Raw genomic sequence first — 13,858 nt, forward strand, 5'->3', positions numbered from 1 at the left:
TAGTGGTAATATTATCAAGCATATTATGAGTATTTCCCTATTCCCTGACATAGATATACTGCTGAGTGAGACCTGTATGTACAGTATAGGCATATTCAGGTAAGAAACCCCTGTATGAAAACATTGTCTTTAAATCACTGTTATTTGTATGATTGACTGTCTGAAATAAATAGCGTTTGTTTTAGCTCGGTTGGTTGATTGGTCGAGACTGATTGCAGCACTGAGGGATTGCAGGTTTGGTCTCGGCTGGACAGGAAACGGGAATGCGCATCCCATCTGCGGCGCGCTCCCGGCTGATTTTCACAGAATGGAGCTGGAAAGAATAAGTGTGTCAGAGTTGTTACGAAGCTGAGGAGTCGGCGACGGCGGTGAAAACCCTTACATTCTGAAGACCGACCAACTGACATCACAATATTGCCTTTTCCGATCAATTGTAGCAGTTTTCCCGTTGGATACAGAGGAAAACATTCTGGATTTGTGACAGTAAGTAGCCGCTTGCTTTCTGTCTCTCCTGAAACCCACCTTGATTTTTGACCTATATTTAACGCGCTACATTTGCAAAACGTTGTTAGAATAATGTTACATTGGAATCAGGGGACGCTCATCTGTTGAAAGGCGATGCAATGTTGAATTGTAGCCTATTATATCGGATTACTTATTAGCCTACTCGCTGATTATGGAGCCATATCAGGCTACCATGATTAGCCTACATTTCTACAGCGGTGGAATCGAGAGACATTTGGAAACACAAAAATGGCCAAGGCAGATTTATCCTGTGTTTAAATGCAAGAAAAAACAAGACGATTATCGCTAGGCCGAAAATGCACTAGGCTACAACGTTCATGCATTTCAACGAAGGCAGCATATTAGAATTGAATTGCATCTGGAGCTGGCAACGATGTTTTCAGGCTAAATGGGTGTGTTGTGGTAGCCGTGTACAAGGCTAGTGTATTGGTGCCCTGTTCATGGAATATGCAGTGTATGCCAACCGAGGGACAAGCACAGAGAAAAGTCGTGGATGGTTCCCGGCCTGTAAACACTATTGCCGGGGAGAATAATGCCACATATCATTTAGTAAGGTAACCCTAATTGGGGCAATATGTACCATTCATCAAAATTCTTAATTAAGCCTACACAAATTATAAAGGCGTGGCGAGTCATTGATATGGGCGTGTTCTCTTGCCAGCGTTTCATCTGTGCTTTTTTGACACCCTATAATTTCCAAATTGTCTCATCACAGCGACTCGGCCTGTCACAGCACTGTTGGTTCAGCGACTCGGCCTATTCTAGGGCTGGGCGATATGGCCTAAAAATCAGATCTCGATTTTTTTTTCAAACTTATGGGCGATTCACGATATATATCTACATGTTTTTAAATGTTTTCTCTAAATAATCTTTGTACAATTTAAAGGTCAAATAACTGCACTGGGTAGACTGTTACCCTGTTTCATGGGTGCACAATCCATAGGTAAGGATGTACAGTGCATGTAAGTATGCCCCCAATGCAATTATGCAGTCTAATACATCCACAATGGGAATTCAATTCTTTATTCTGATTATTGTCAAACTAATTAATTATTGTATTTAATTTTAAATTATGTAACATGCCAACCTTGTTTAGCATTAGCTAGTCCGAATATGGCATGATTCCACAATTTGTATCCGTTTGCATCACTTTCAGTTAGGGACTTTTATTTTGAAGGCGAACCGTAAATTCAACACATGGAGGACAACAGCCGCCGGTGACCATAGCAACGGAGTAAACACATTTTAGACATGTGAAAAGTGAATCTCTATTAACACCATAAGTATGCATAAAAGGTATTTACAGTCAACAGAAATGATTAACCCAAAAAGAGATGAGAAACAATGTATGTCCTGATGTGTCACCACGCAGTCTACGTAATCGAGCATGGTGGAACGTAAATATGTGGTCCTCTGTAGCTCAGCTGGTAGAGCACGGCGCTTGTAACGCCAGGGTAGTGGGTTCGATCCCCAGGACCACCCATACACAAAAATGTATGCACGCATGACTGTAAGTCGCTTTGGATAAAAGCGTCTGCTAAATGGCTTATTATTATTATTATTATTATATTATTAAATACGCCTCAACCAATGAAAACGTGTGGTGGGACACCGCCCACAGCCGACCATGCCCCGTTCCGTGACCATGCCCCGTTCCGTGGCGAGGGGTACTTGCAACAGGCTAAATTCTCGGTGTCACACTGTCTCTCAATTGCACCGCTCTGCTCTGGATTACCTACAACAGTAGATTGAGGAGATCTCTTTGATAACCTGTGTTATTCATATTCCCAAATGAACACATGCTAGTTGTAATCTGATCGGTGCTAGAGCAGGCTAATGCCTAATCCAACAAATTACAGTTTATTGGCTGAACGGGTTAATTTCCTCAACATTCAACTCTGTGTAGATTTAGCTGCGTCCTACACCCTGGTTCAGTGGTCACCAACCTTTTCTGAGTCAAAATGCAAGCAGATGGATACCACTCGGATTGTTTTAAAACATGACTTTAAAAAACATAAGCCTATGCAACATTAACCAATTAGAAACTGTTCTGTAGCAATGAGGTTTGTGCAGTAGGCTATAGGTCCAGTACATTATCACTGCATATTGGCTGTGATTGAATTGCCCTGCCAATGTTGTTCTTACACCATTTTGAAATTATATTTCACAAAAAATTGCTATATGATCAAACTGGTAATAGATCATTTGTTGAATTACTTGTGAGGCACAACTAAATGAGCATCATTTTTATTTTTTTATTTTTTACTGGACTGATGGCCTGCATCTGATGGTCAGTCTGAGGGGAGGGAGAGAACAGCGGTGAGGCTGACTGATGGCCTGCATCTGATGGTCAGTCTGAGGGGAGGGAGAGAGCAGCGGTGAGGCTGACTGATGGCCTGTATCTGATGGTCAGTCTGAGGGGAGGGAACAGCGGTGAGGCTGCCTCTCTCCCTCCCTCTGCTGAGAAAAGGGGACCGTCTTCCAGCTGGTGGTGAAACTCCAGTCACACTGCATTATTTCTGCCTCATGCACCAATTCATGTTGTTACTCCTATGACCAGAGAAAGGGAAATAATCCTAGATATTCAAAAAGACACCATCTCTAATAATAACAACCCAAGCTTATCAGAACACGTTGCTATACCCATTCATTACAGCTGCAGTGCTGGTTGTAGTGTGAGTGGAAGTAGGGAGAACGTGTATTTTATGGCTTATAAAGGTGTTGACCAAAGTGTTGACAGCTGGACAACAACTAAAACATTAACTTCCTGATAAAAACAGCAGCTCTTTGCTGTATTCGTTGAGTCTCTCTCTAGTTAAACGTTTTGAAATCTCACAGTATCAACTTTGCTGTGTGCTCGAGGCTTCTTTTAACTGAGCTATCTGATTGGCCAGCGGTAGGCCTATAGGTGCACTTGATTTGCTCGCTGGGCCTGCCGGGTAGGTGGAGTTCTACCTTTTTAGACACATGAAATGGTTCAGAATGGGAACACTTTGGCTTCCTGGCGCCAGGGCTGCTGAATCAAATGCACCTACCACCAACAGGGCTGCTGAATCAAATGCACCTACCACCAACAGGGCTGCTGAATCAAGTGCAGCTACCACCAACAGGGCTGCTGAATCAAGTGCACCTACCACCAACAGGGCTGCTGAATCAAATGCACCTACCACCAACAGGGCTGCTGAATCAAGTGCACCTACCACCAACAGGGCTGCTGAATCAAATGCACCTACCACCAACAGGGCTGCTGAATCAAGTGCACCTACCACCAACAGGGCTGCTGAATCAAATGCACCTACCACCAACAGGGCTGCTGAATCAAGTGCACCTACCGCCAACAGGGCTGCTGAATCAAGTGCACCTACCACCAACAGGGCTGCTGAATCTAGTGCACCTACCACCAACAGGGCTGCTGAATCAAGTGCACCTACCACCAACAGGGCTGCTGAATCAAATGCACCTACCACCAACAGGGCTGCTGAATCAAATGCACCTACCACCAACAGGGCTGCTGAATCTAGTGCACCTACCACCAACAGGGCTGCTGAATCAAGTGCAGCTACCACCAACAGGGCTGCTGAATCAAGTGCACCTACCACCAACAGGGCTGCTGAATCAAATGCACCTACCACCAACAGGGCTGCTGAATCAAATGCACCTACCACCAACAGGGCTGCTGAATCAAATGCACCTACCACCAACAGGGCTGCTGAATCAAATGCACCTACCACCAACAGGGCTGCTGAATCAAATGCACCTACCACCAACAGGGCTGCTGAATCAAGTGCACCTACCACCAACAGGGCTGCTGAATCAAGTGCACCTACCACCAACAGCACCAAACAAAAACAAACAAATAGGAACACAAGGCTTTATCGTCGGGATATTTACAGAAATGTTTGGTGATTGACTAGGAATGCCTTGGAGATGGACCAGTCGATCGACCGGTTGGTGACCACTTCCCTAGTTAATCCCTGAATCCACCTTTTTCCAACCGTGTACAGTAGGCCATAGTGTCGGCCCATACCATGACCATCTGCTGAATCAAGTTATGTGTGTTTTATGTGTGTTTTTCCGCGTTATTTGTAATTTATTTTGTACATAATGTTTCTGCCATCGTCTCTTATAACCAAAGAGAGCTTCTGGATATCAGGACAGCGATTACTCACCTCGCGTTGGACGAACACTTTTTCTTCAACGAGGCGTTCGCGAAGGATATTCTACAGACTCCCGACAAGGCCCAGATCCCCGTCATTCGCGTGAGGAAGAGACGGAGATATCGTGGACGTAGGTCGGGGTGCCTTGTAAGGATCCGACGGCGAACGAGTAAACTGCCTCTCCCATCAATCCTATTAGCCAACGTTCAAGCTTTGGAGAATAAAATGGACGATTTAAGATTACGGTTATCCTACCAACGGGACATTAAAAACTGTAATATCTTATGTTTCACGGAGTCGTGGCTGAACGACGACAATGATAACATTCAGCTAGCAGGCTATACGCTACATCGGCAGGACAGAACGGCAGACTCGGGTAAGACGAGGGGTGGCGGTCTCTGTATATTTGTAAACAACAGCTGGTGCACCAAATCAAATACTAAGGAAGTCTCAAGGTTTTGCTCGCCTGAGGTAGAGTATCTTATGATAAGCTGCAGACCACACTATTTACCAAGAGAGTTTTCATCTATATTTTTCATAGCTGTCTATTTACCACCACAAACCAATGCTGGCATTAAGATTGCACTGAATGAGTTGTACAAGGCCATTAATCAACAGGAAAACGCTCATCCAGATGCAGCGCTCCTAGTAGCAGGGGACTTTAATGCAGGGAAACTTAAATCCGTTCTACCTAATTTCTACCAGCATGTTAAATGTGCAACCAGAGGGGAAAAAACTCTAGACCACCTTTACTCCACACACAGAGACGCATACAAAGCTCTCCCTCGCCCTCCATTTGGCAAATCTGACCATAACTCTATCCTCCTGATTCCTGCTTATAAGCAAAAACTGAAGCAGGAAGCACCAGTGATTCGGCTAATAAAAAAGTGGTCAGATGACGCAGATGCTAAGCTACAGGACTGTTTTGCTAGCACAGACTGGAACATGTTCCGGGATTCTTCAGACAGCATTGAGGAGTACACCACATCAGTCACTGGCTTCATCAATAAGTGCATCGATGATGTCGTCCCCACAGTGACCGTACGTACATACCCCAACCAGAAGCCATGGATTACAGGAAACATCCGCACTGAGCTAAAGGGTAGAGCTGCCGCTTTCAAGGAACGGGACTCTAACCCGGACGCTTATAAGAAATCCCGCTATGACCTCCGACGAACCATCAAACAGGCAAAGAGTCAATACAGGTCTAAGATTGAATCATACTACACTGGCTCTGACGCTCGTCGGATGTGGCAGGGCTTGAAAACTATTACAGACTACAAAGGGAAGCACAGCCGCGAGCTGCCCAGTGACACAAGCCTACCAGACGAGCTAAACCACTTCTATGCTCGCTTCGAGGCAAGCAACACTGAAGCATGCATGAGAGCACCAGCTGTTCCGGACGACTATGTGATCCCGCTCTCCGTAGCCGATGTGAGTAAGACTTTTAAGCAGGTCAACATTCACAAGGCCGCAGGGCCAGACGGATTACCAGGACGTGTACTCCGAGCATGTGCTGACCAACTGGCAAGTGTCTTCACTGACATTTTCAACATGTCCCTGACTGAGTCTGTAATACCAACATGTTTCAAGCAGACCACCATAGTCCCCGTGCCCAAGAACTCTAAGATAACCTGCCTAAATGACTACCGACCCGTGGCACTGACGTCTGTAGCCATGAAGTGCTTTGAAAGACTGGTCATGGCTCACATCAACAGCATAATCCCAGAAACCCTAGACCCACTCCAATTTGCATACCGCCCCAACAGATCCACAGATGATGCAATCTCTATCACACTCCACACTGCCCTTTCCCACCTGGACAAGAGGAACACCTACGTGAGAATGCTATTCATTGACTACAGCTCAGCATTCAACACCATAGTGCCCTCAAAGCTCATCACTAAGCTAAGGATCCTGGGACTAAACACCTCCCTCTGCAACTGGATCCTGGACTTCCTGACGGGCCGCCCCCAGGTGGTAAGGGTAGGTAACAACACATCTGCCACACTGATCCTCAACACGGGGGCCCCTCAGGGGTGCGTGCTCAGTCCCCTCCTGTACTCTCTGTTCACCCATGACTGCATGGCCAGGCACGACTCCAACACCATCATTAAGTTTGCCGACGACACAACAGTGGTAGGCCTGATCACCGACAACGATGAGACAGCCTATAGGGAGGAGGTCAGAGATCTGGCCGTGTGGTGCCAGGACAACAACCTCTCCCTCAACGTGACCAAGACAAAGGAGATGATTGTGGACTACAGGAAAAAAAAGAGGACTGAGCACGCCCCCATTCTCATCGACGGGGCTGTAGTGGAACAGGTTGAGAGCTTCAAGTTCCTTGGTGTCCACATCACCAACGAACTATCATGGTCCAAACACACCAAGACAGTCGTGAAGAGGGCACGACAAAGCCTATTCCCCCTCAGGAGACTAAAAAGATTTGGCATGGGTCCTCAGATCCTCAAAAAATTCTACAGCTGCACCATCGAGAGCATCCTGACTGGTTGCATCACCGCCTGGTATGGCAACTGCTTGGCCTCTGACCGCAAGGCACTACAGACGGTAGTGCGTACGGCCCAGTACATCACAGGGGCAAAGCTCCCTGCCATCCAGGACCTCTATACCAGGCGGTGTCAGAGGAAGGCCCTCAAAATTGTCAAAGACTCCAGTCACCCTAGTCATAGACTGTTCTCTCTGCTACCGCACGGCAAGCGGTACCGGAGTGCCAAGTCTAGGTCCAAAAGACTTCTCAACAGCTTCTACCCCCAAGCCATAAGACTCCTGAACAGCTAATCATGGCTACCCGGACTATTTGCACTGCCCCCCCACCCCATACTTTTTACGCTGCTGCTACTCTGTTAAGTATTTATGCATAGTCACTTTAACTCTACCCACATGTACATATTACCTCAACTACCTCAACTAGCCGGTGCCCCCGCACATTGACTATGCAACGGTACCCCCCTGTATATATAGCCTCCCTACTGTCACTTTATTCTATTGTATATATAGCCTCCCTACTGTCACTTCATTTTTACTTCTGCTCTTTTTTTCTCAACACTTTTTTGTTGTTGTTTTATTCTTACTTTTTTTGTTTAAAATAAATGCACTGTTGGTTAAGGGCTGTAAGTAAGCATTTCACTGTAATGTCTGCACCTGTTGTATTCGGCGCATGTGACCAATAATTTTTTTTGATTTGATCTACTTGCATGGTAATCCACCTTACTACAGCCGTTTACAGTAGGCCATAGTGTCGGCCCATACCATGACCATCTACTTGCATGGTAATCCACCTTTTCCAACCGTTTACAGTAGGCCATAGTGTCGGCCCATACCATGACCATCTATTTGCATGGTAATCCACCTTACTACAGCCGTTTACAGTAGGCCATAGTGTCGGCCCATACCATGACCATCTATTTGCATGGTAATCCACCTTTTCCAACCGTTTACAGTAGGCCATAGTGTCGGCCCATACCATGACCATCTATTTGCATGGTAATCCACCTTTTCCAACCGTTTACAGTAGGCCATAGTGTCGGCCCATACCATGACCATCTATTTGCATGGTAATCCACCTTACTACAGCCGTTTACAGTAGGCCATAGTGTCGGCCCATACCATGACCATCTATTTGCATGGTAATCCACCTTTTCCAACCGTTTACAGTAGGCCATAGTGTCGGCCCATACCATGACCATCTATTTGCATGGTAATCCACCTTTTCCAACCGTTTACAGTAGGCCATAGTGTCGGCCCATACCATGACCATCTATTTGCATGGTAATCCACCTTACTACAGCCGTTTACAGTAGGCCATAGTGTCGGCCCATACCATGACCATCTATTTGCATGGTAATCCACCTTTTCCAACCGTTTACAGTAGGCCATAGTGTCGGCCCATACCATGACCATCTATTTGCATGGTAATCCACCTTTTCCAACCGTTTACAGTAGGCCATAGTGTCGGCCCATACCATGACCATCTACTTGCATGGTTTGGGCCTGCTGTATTTTAGTTCACGTTGGATGCAGTGATGAACCTCTGCAGTGTCGCAGTCAGCCAGTGTAGACATAAAGCTCTGTATCAGAGAGGTTTATACAGTGAGGGGAAAAAAGTATTTGATCCCCTGCTGATTTTGTACGTTTGCCCACTGACAAAGACATGATCAGTCTATAATTTTAATCGTAGGTTTATTTGAGCAGTGAGAGACAGAATAACAAAAAAAAAATGCGTGTTATAAATTGATTTGCATTTTAATGAGGGAAATAAGTATTTGACCTCTCTGCAAAACATGACTTAGTACTTGATGGCAAAACCCTTGTTGGCAATCAGAGGTCAGACGTTTCTTGTAGTTGGCCACCAGGTTTGCACACATCTCAGGAGGGATTTTGTCCCACTCCTCTTTGCAGATCTTCTCCAAGTCATTAAGGTTTCGAGGCTGACGTTTGGCAACTCGAACCTTCAGCTCCCTCCACAGATTTTCTATGGGATTAAGGTCTGGAGACTGGCTAGGCCACTCCAGGACCTTAATGTGCTTCTTCTTGAGCCACTCCTTTGTTGCCTTGGCCGTGTGTTTTGGCTCATTGTCATGCAGGAAAACCCATCCACGACCCGTTTTCAATGCCCTGGCTGAGGGAAGGAGGTTCTCACCCAAGATTTGATGGTCCATCGTCCCTTTGATGCGGAGAAGTTGTCCTGTCCCCTTAGCAGAAAAACACCCCCAAAGCATAATGTTTCCACCTCCATGTTTGACGGTGGGGATGGTGTTCTTGGGGTCATAGGCAGCATTCCTCCTCCTCCAAACACGGCGAGTTGAGTTGATGCCAAAGAGCTCGATTTTGGTCTCATCTGACCACAACACTTTCACCCAGTTCTCCTCTGAATCATTCAGATGTTCATTGGCAAACTTCAGACGGCCCTGTATATGTGCTTTCTTGAGCAGGGGGACCTTGTGGGCGCTGCAGGATTTCAGTCCTTCACGGCGTAGTGTGTTACCAATTGTTTTCTTGGTGACTATGGTCCCAGCTGCCTTGAGATCATTGACAAGATCCTCCCGTGTAGTTCTGGGCTGATTCCTCACCGTTCTCATGATCATTGCAACTCCACGAGGTGAGATCTTGCATGGAGCCCCAGGCCGAGAGAGATTGACAGTTCTATTGTGTTTCTTCCATTTGCGAATAATCGCACTAACATTTGTCACCTTCTCACCAAGCTGCTTGGCGATGGTCTTGTAGCCCATTCCAGCCTTGTGTAGGTCTACAATCTTGTCCCTGACATCCTTGGTGAGCTCTTTGGTCTTGGCCATGGTGGAGAGTTTGGAATCTGATTGATTGATTGCTTCTGTGGACAGGTGTCTTTTATACAGGTAACAAACTGAGATTAGGAGCACTCCCTTTAAGAGTGTGCTACTAATCTCAGCTCATTACCTGTATAAAAGACACCTGGGAGCCAGAAATCTTTCTGATTGAGAGGGGGTCAAATACTTATTTCCCTCATTAAAATGCAAATCAATATATAACATTTTTGACATGCGTTTTTCTGGATTATTTTGTTGTTATTCTGTCTCTCACTGTTCAAATAAACCTACCATTAAAATTATAGACTGATCATTTCTTTGTCAGTGGGCAAACGTACAAAATCAGCAGGGGATCAAATACTTTTTTCCCCACTGTACATCTATTTATTAGGTAGGACCATAAAGCTCTGAGCATCTTGACACAGAGGCTTTTGAGGCAGAGGGGATAAATCTTGCAGCCTCTTGTCATCAGTGAGGAATCTGAAGTTCTATGGCATCCTTCCATCCACATCTGAAACACAAGGGCCCGGTTTCCCAAAAGCATCTTTTAAACATTGCTTCTAACGATGAGTTTAGCCTTAAGATGCTTTTGGGAGAACGGGCCCTCGACTCTGCAGTGGTACTTCGGTAGGGCTCAGGTGAGGGAATCTATAGGCATCGCTCTATCTATAGGCTGCCTTCCAAATGGTACCCTATTCCTTTTATAGTGCACTACTTTTGTCCAGAGCCCATGGGGAATAGGGTGCCATTTGGGACATGCATACTGTAGGTCTGAATTGGTGTTTTGTGTACATTAAAGTTGATATCTCTCAGCCCTGAAACGTCCCTTTAGAGGAAGTGTGGCTGTGCTGCCTGCTGGCTGGGGTTACTGCCAGGACAGGCCTGTGGATGGATGGAAAATATTGTTTTCCCTTCAGGAAATTCCTCCTTCTCCTGGGCTAGACAAAGTAGGGAGCCAAGTCCTGAGCTGATACACTTGTGATGATTCTCCGCTCAGTAATCTCTCATGGGCAGACATATAATCTGTCAGGACTAAATGGGATGCGTGTAGAACATACACTGCTCAAAAAAATAAAGGGAACACTTAAACAACACAATGTAAGTCAATCACACTTCCGTGAAATCAAACTGTCCACTTAGGAAGCAACACTGATTGACAATACATTTCACATGCTGTTGTGCAAATGGAATAGACAACAGGTGGAAATTATAGGCAATTAGCAAGACACCCCCAATAAAGGACTGGTTTTGCAGGTGGTGACCACAGACCACTTCTCAGTTCCTATGCTTCCTGGCTGATGTTTTGGTCACTTTTGAATGCTGGCGGAGCTTTCACTCTAGTGGTAGCATGAGACGGAGTCTACAACCCACACAAGTGGCTCAGGTAGTGCAGCTTGTCCAGGATGGCACATCAATGCGAGCTGTGGCAAGAAGGTTTGCTGTGTCTGTTAGCGTAGTGTCCAGAGCATGGAGGCGCTACCAGGAGACAGGCCAGTACATCAGGAGACGTGGAGGAGGCCGTAGGAGGGCAACAACCCAGCAGCAGGACCGCTACCTCTGCCTTTGTGCAAGGAGGAGCAGGAGGAGCACTGCCAGAGCCCTGCAAAATGACCTCCAGCAGGCCACAAATTTGCATGTGTCTGCTCAAACGGTCAGAAACAGACTCCATGAGGGTAGTATGAGGGCCCGACGTCCACAGGTGGGGATTGTGCTTACAGCCCAACACCGTGCAGGACGTTTGGCATTTGCCAGAGAACACCAAGATTGGCAAATTCGCCACTGGCGCCCTGTGCTCTTCACATATGAAAGCAGGTTCACACTGAGCACATGTGACAGACGTGACAGAGTCTGGAGACGCCGTGAAGAACGTTCTGCTGCCTGCAACATCCTCCAGCATGACCGGTTTGGCGGTGGGTCAGTCATGGTGTGGGGTGGCATTTCTTTGGGGGGCCGCACAGCCCTCCATGTGCTCGCCAGAGGTAGCCTGACTGTCATTAGGTGAGATCCTCAGACCCCTTGTGAGACCATATGCTGGTGCGGTTGGCCCTGGGTTCCTCCTAATGCAAGACAATGCTAGACCTCATGTGGCTGGAGTGTGTCAGCAGTTCCTGCAAGAGGAAGACATTGATGCTATGGACTGGCCCGCCCGTTCCCCAGACCTGAATCCAATTGAGCACATCTGGGACATCATGTCTCACTCCATCCACCAATGCCACGTTGCACCACAGACTGTCCAGGAGTTGGCGGATGCTTTAGTCCAGGTCTGGGAGGAGATCCCTCAGGAGACCATCCGCCACCTCATCAGGAGCATGCCCAGGCGTTGTAGGGAGGTCATACAGGCACGTGGAGGCCACACACACTACTGAGCCTCATTTTGACTTGTTTTAAGGACATTACATCAAAGTTGGATCAGCCTGTAGTGTGGTTTTCCACTTTAATTTTGAGGGTGACTCCAAATCCAGACCTCCATGGTTTGATACATTTGATTTCCATTGATAATTTTTGTGTGTTTTTGTTGTCAGCACATTCAACTATGTAAAGAAAAAAGTATTTAATAAGATTATTTCATTCATTTAGATCTAGGATGTGTTGTTTAAGTGTTCCCTTTATTTTTTTGAGCAGTGTATATAATCTGTCAGGACTGAATGAGATGCGTGAGATATCGAGCTGCATTAGTTCCGGTCTTTGGGTTTTCTTCACTGGTTATTTGGAAGTATCAGGACTGGGCGAAGGCGGTACTTAAACTGCTTCGCTTTGAGTGCCCAAATTGGAAGTAGGGGACTTTGGTTGAGGTTCCTTTTGCAGGGGTGGAGACTTCACAAACCGAACTCAATTTCTAGCACTCAGAAGTTAATCACACAGCTGACCAAATTACGAAGAATGTGACTTCTGCGTTAACACAGATTTTCCGCTCAGTGATGTTTATAAGAAATGGCAATTTCTGAGATATGATGAACACCTTCCCAATCTCAACACATTAAATTGACTGTTACTGCAGAACAAACCCAGTGTGATCACTGTGATGACCCACGTCTGGTATAAATCCCAATACATATCAAATCAAATTTTATTTGTCACATGCGCCGACCACATCCAAATTAAACGTTACTTGGAGATTATTCCACGTGATAGGGGCCTGGTAGGAAAAGGCAGATTTACCCAACTCTGTGGATACACGTGGAGTCTCCAGCATTAACCAACCCTGTGATCTAGTGCTGTAATCTGAGTTTCTATATTTGAACAATGATGAGGCTATATACAGGGGGTACCGGTACCAAGTCAATGTGCGGGGGTATAGGTTAGTTGAGGTAATTTGTACATGTAGGTAGGGGTAAAGTGACTATGCATAGATAATAGACAGCGGGTAGCAGCAGTGTAAAAACAAAGGGGGGGGGGGTCACTGTAAATAGTCCGGGTGGCCATTTTATTAATTGTTCAGTAGTCTTATGGCTTTGGGGTAGAAGCTGTTAAGGAGCCTTTTGGACCTAGACTTGGCGCTCCGGTACCGCTTGACGTGCGGTAGCAGAGAGAACAGTCTATGACTAGGGTGGCTGGAGTCTTTGACAATTTGTTGGGCCTTCCTCTGACACCGCCTGGTATATACAGTGCATTATGAAAGTATTCAGACCCTTTGACTTTTTCCACATTTTGTTGCGTTACAGCCTTATTCTAAAATGGATTAAATTGTGGTTTTTACTCATCAATCTACACACAATACCCCATGATGACAAAGCAAAAACAGGTTTTTAGAAATGTTAGCAAAAAAAAGTAAATATCACATTTACATAAGTATTCAGACCCTTTACTCAGTACTTTGTTGAAGCACCTTTGGCAGCGATTACAGCCTCGAGTCTTCTTGGGTATGACGCT

The 13,858-nt window shown here is 46.0% G+C and overlaps 1 protein-coding gene across 1 annotated transcript in view; it reads left to right on the forward strand.

Annotated features, from left to right (window-relative positions):
* Positions 1 to 336: 336 nt before the first annotated feature.
* The window catches only part of LOC311143677 (ras-associated and pleckstrin homology domains-containing protein 1-like), a gene marked incomplete at its 3' end in the record, with an annotated part of 215,502 nt that continues 201,980 nt past the window's right edge, over positions 337 to 13,858 (forward strand). The window contains 1 exon segment of the mRNA XM_084179549.1: positions 337 to 483.

Source organism: Coregonus lavaretus (genome assembly GCF_964263955.1).
Source record: "Coregonus lavaretus genome assembly, chromosome: 16".
NCBI classification, from domain to species: Eukaryota; Metazoa; Chordata; class Actinopteri; order Salmoniformes; family Salmonidae; genus Coregonus; species Coregonus lavaretus.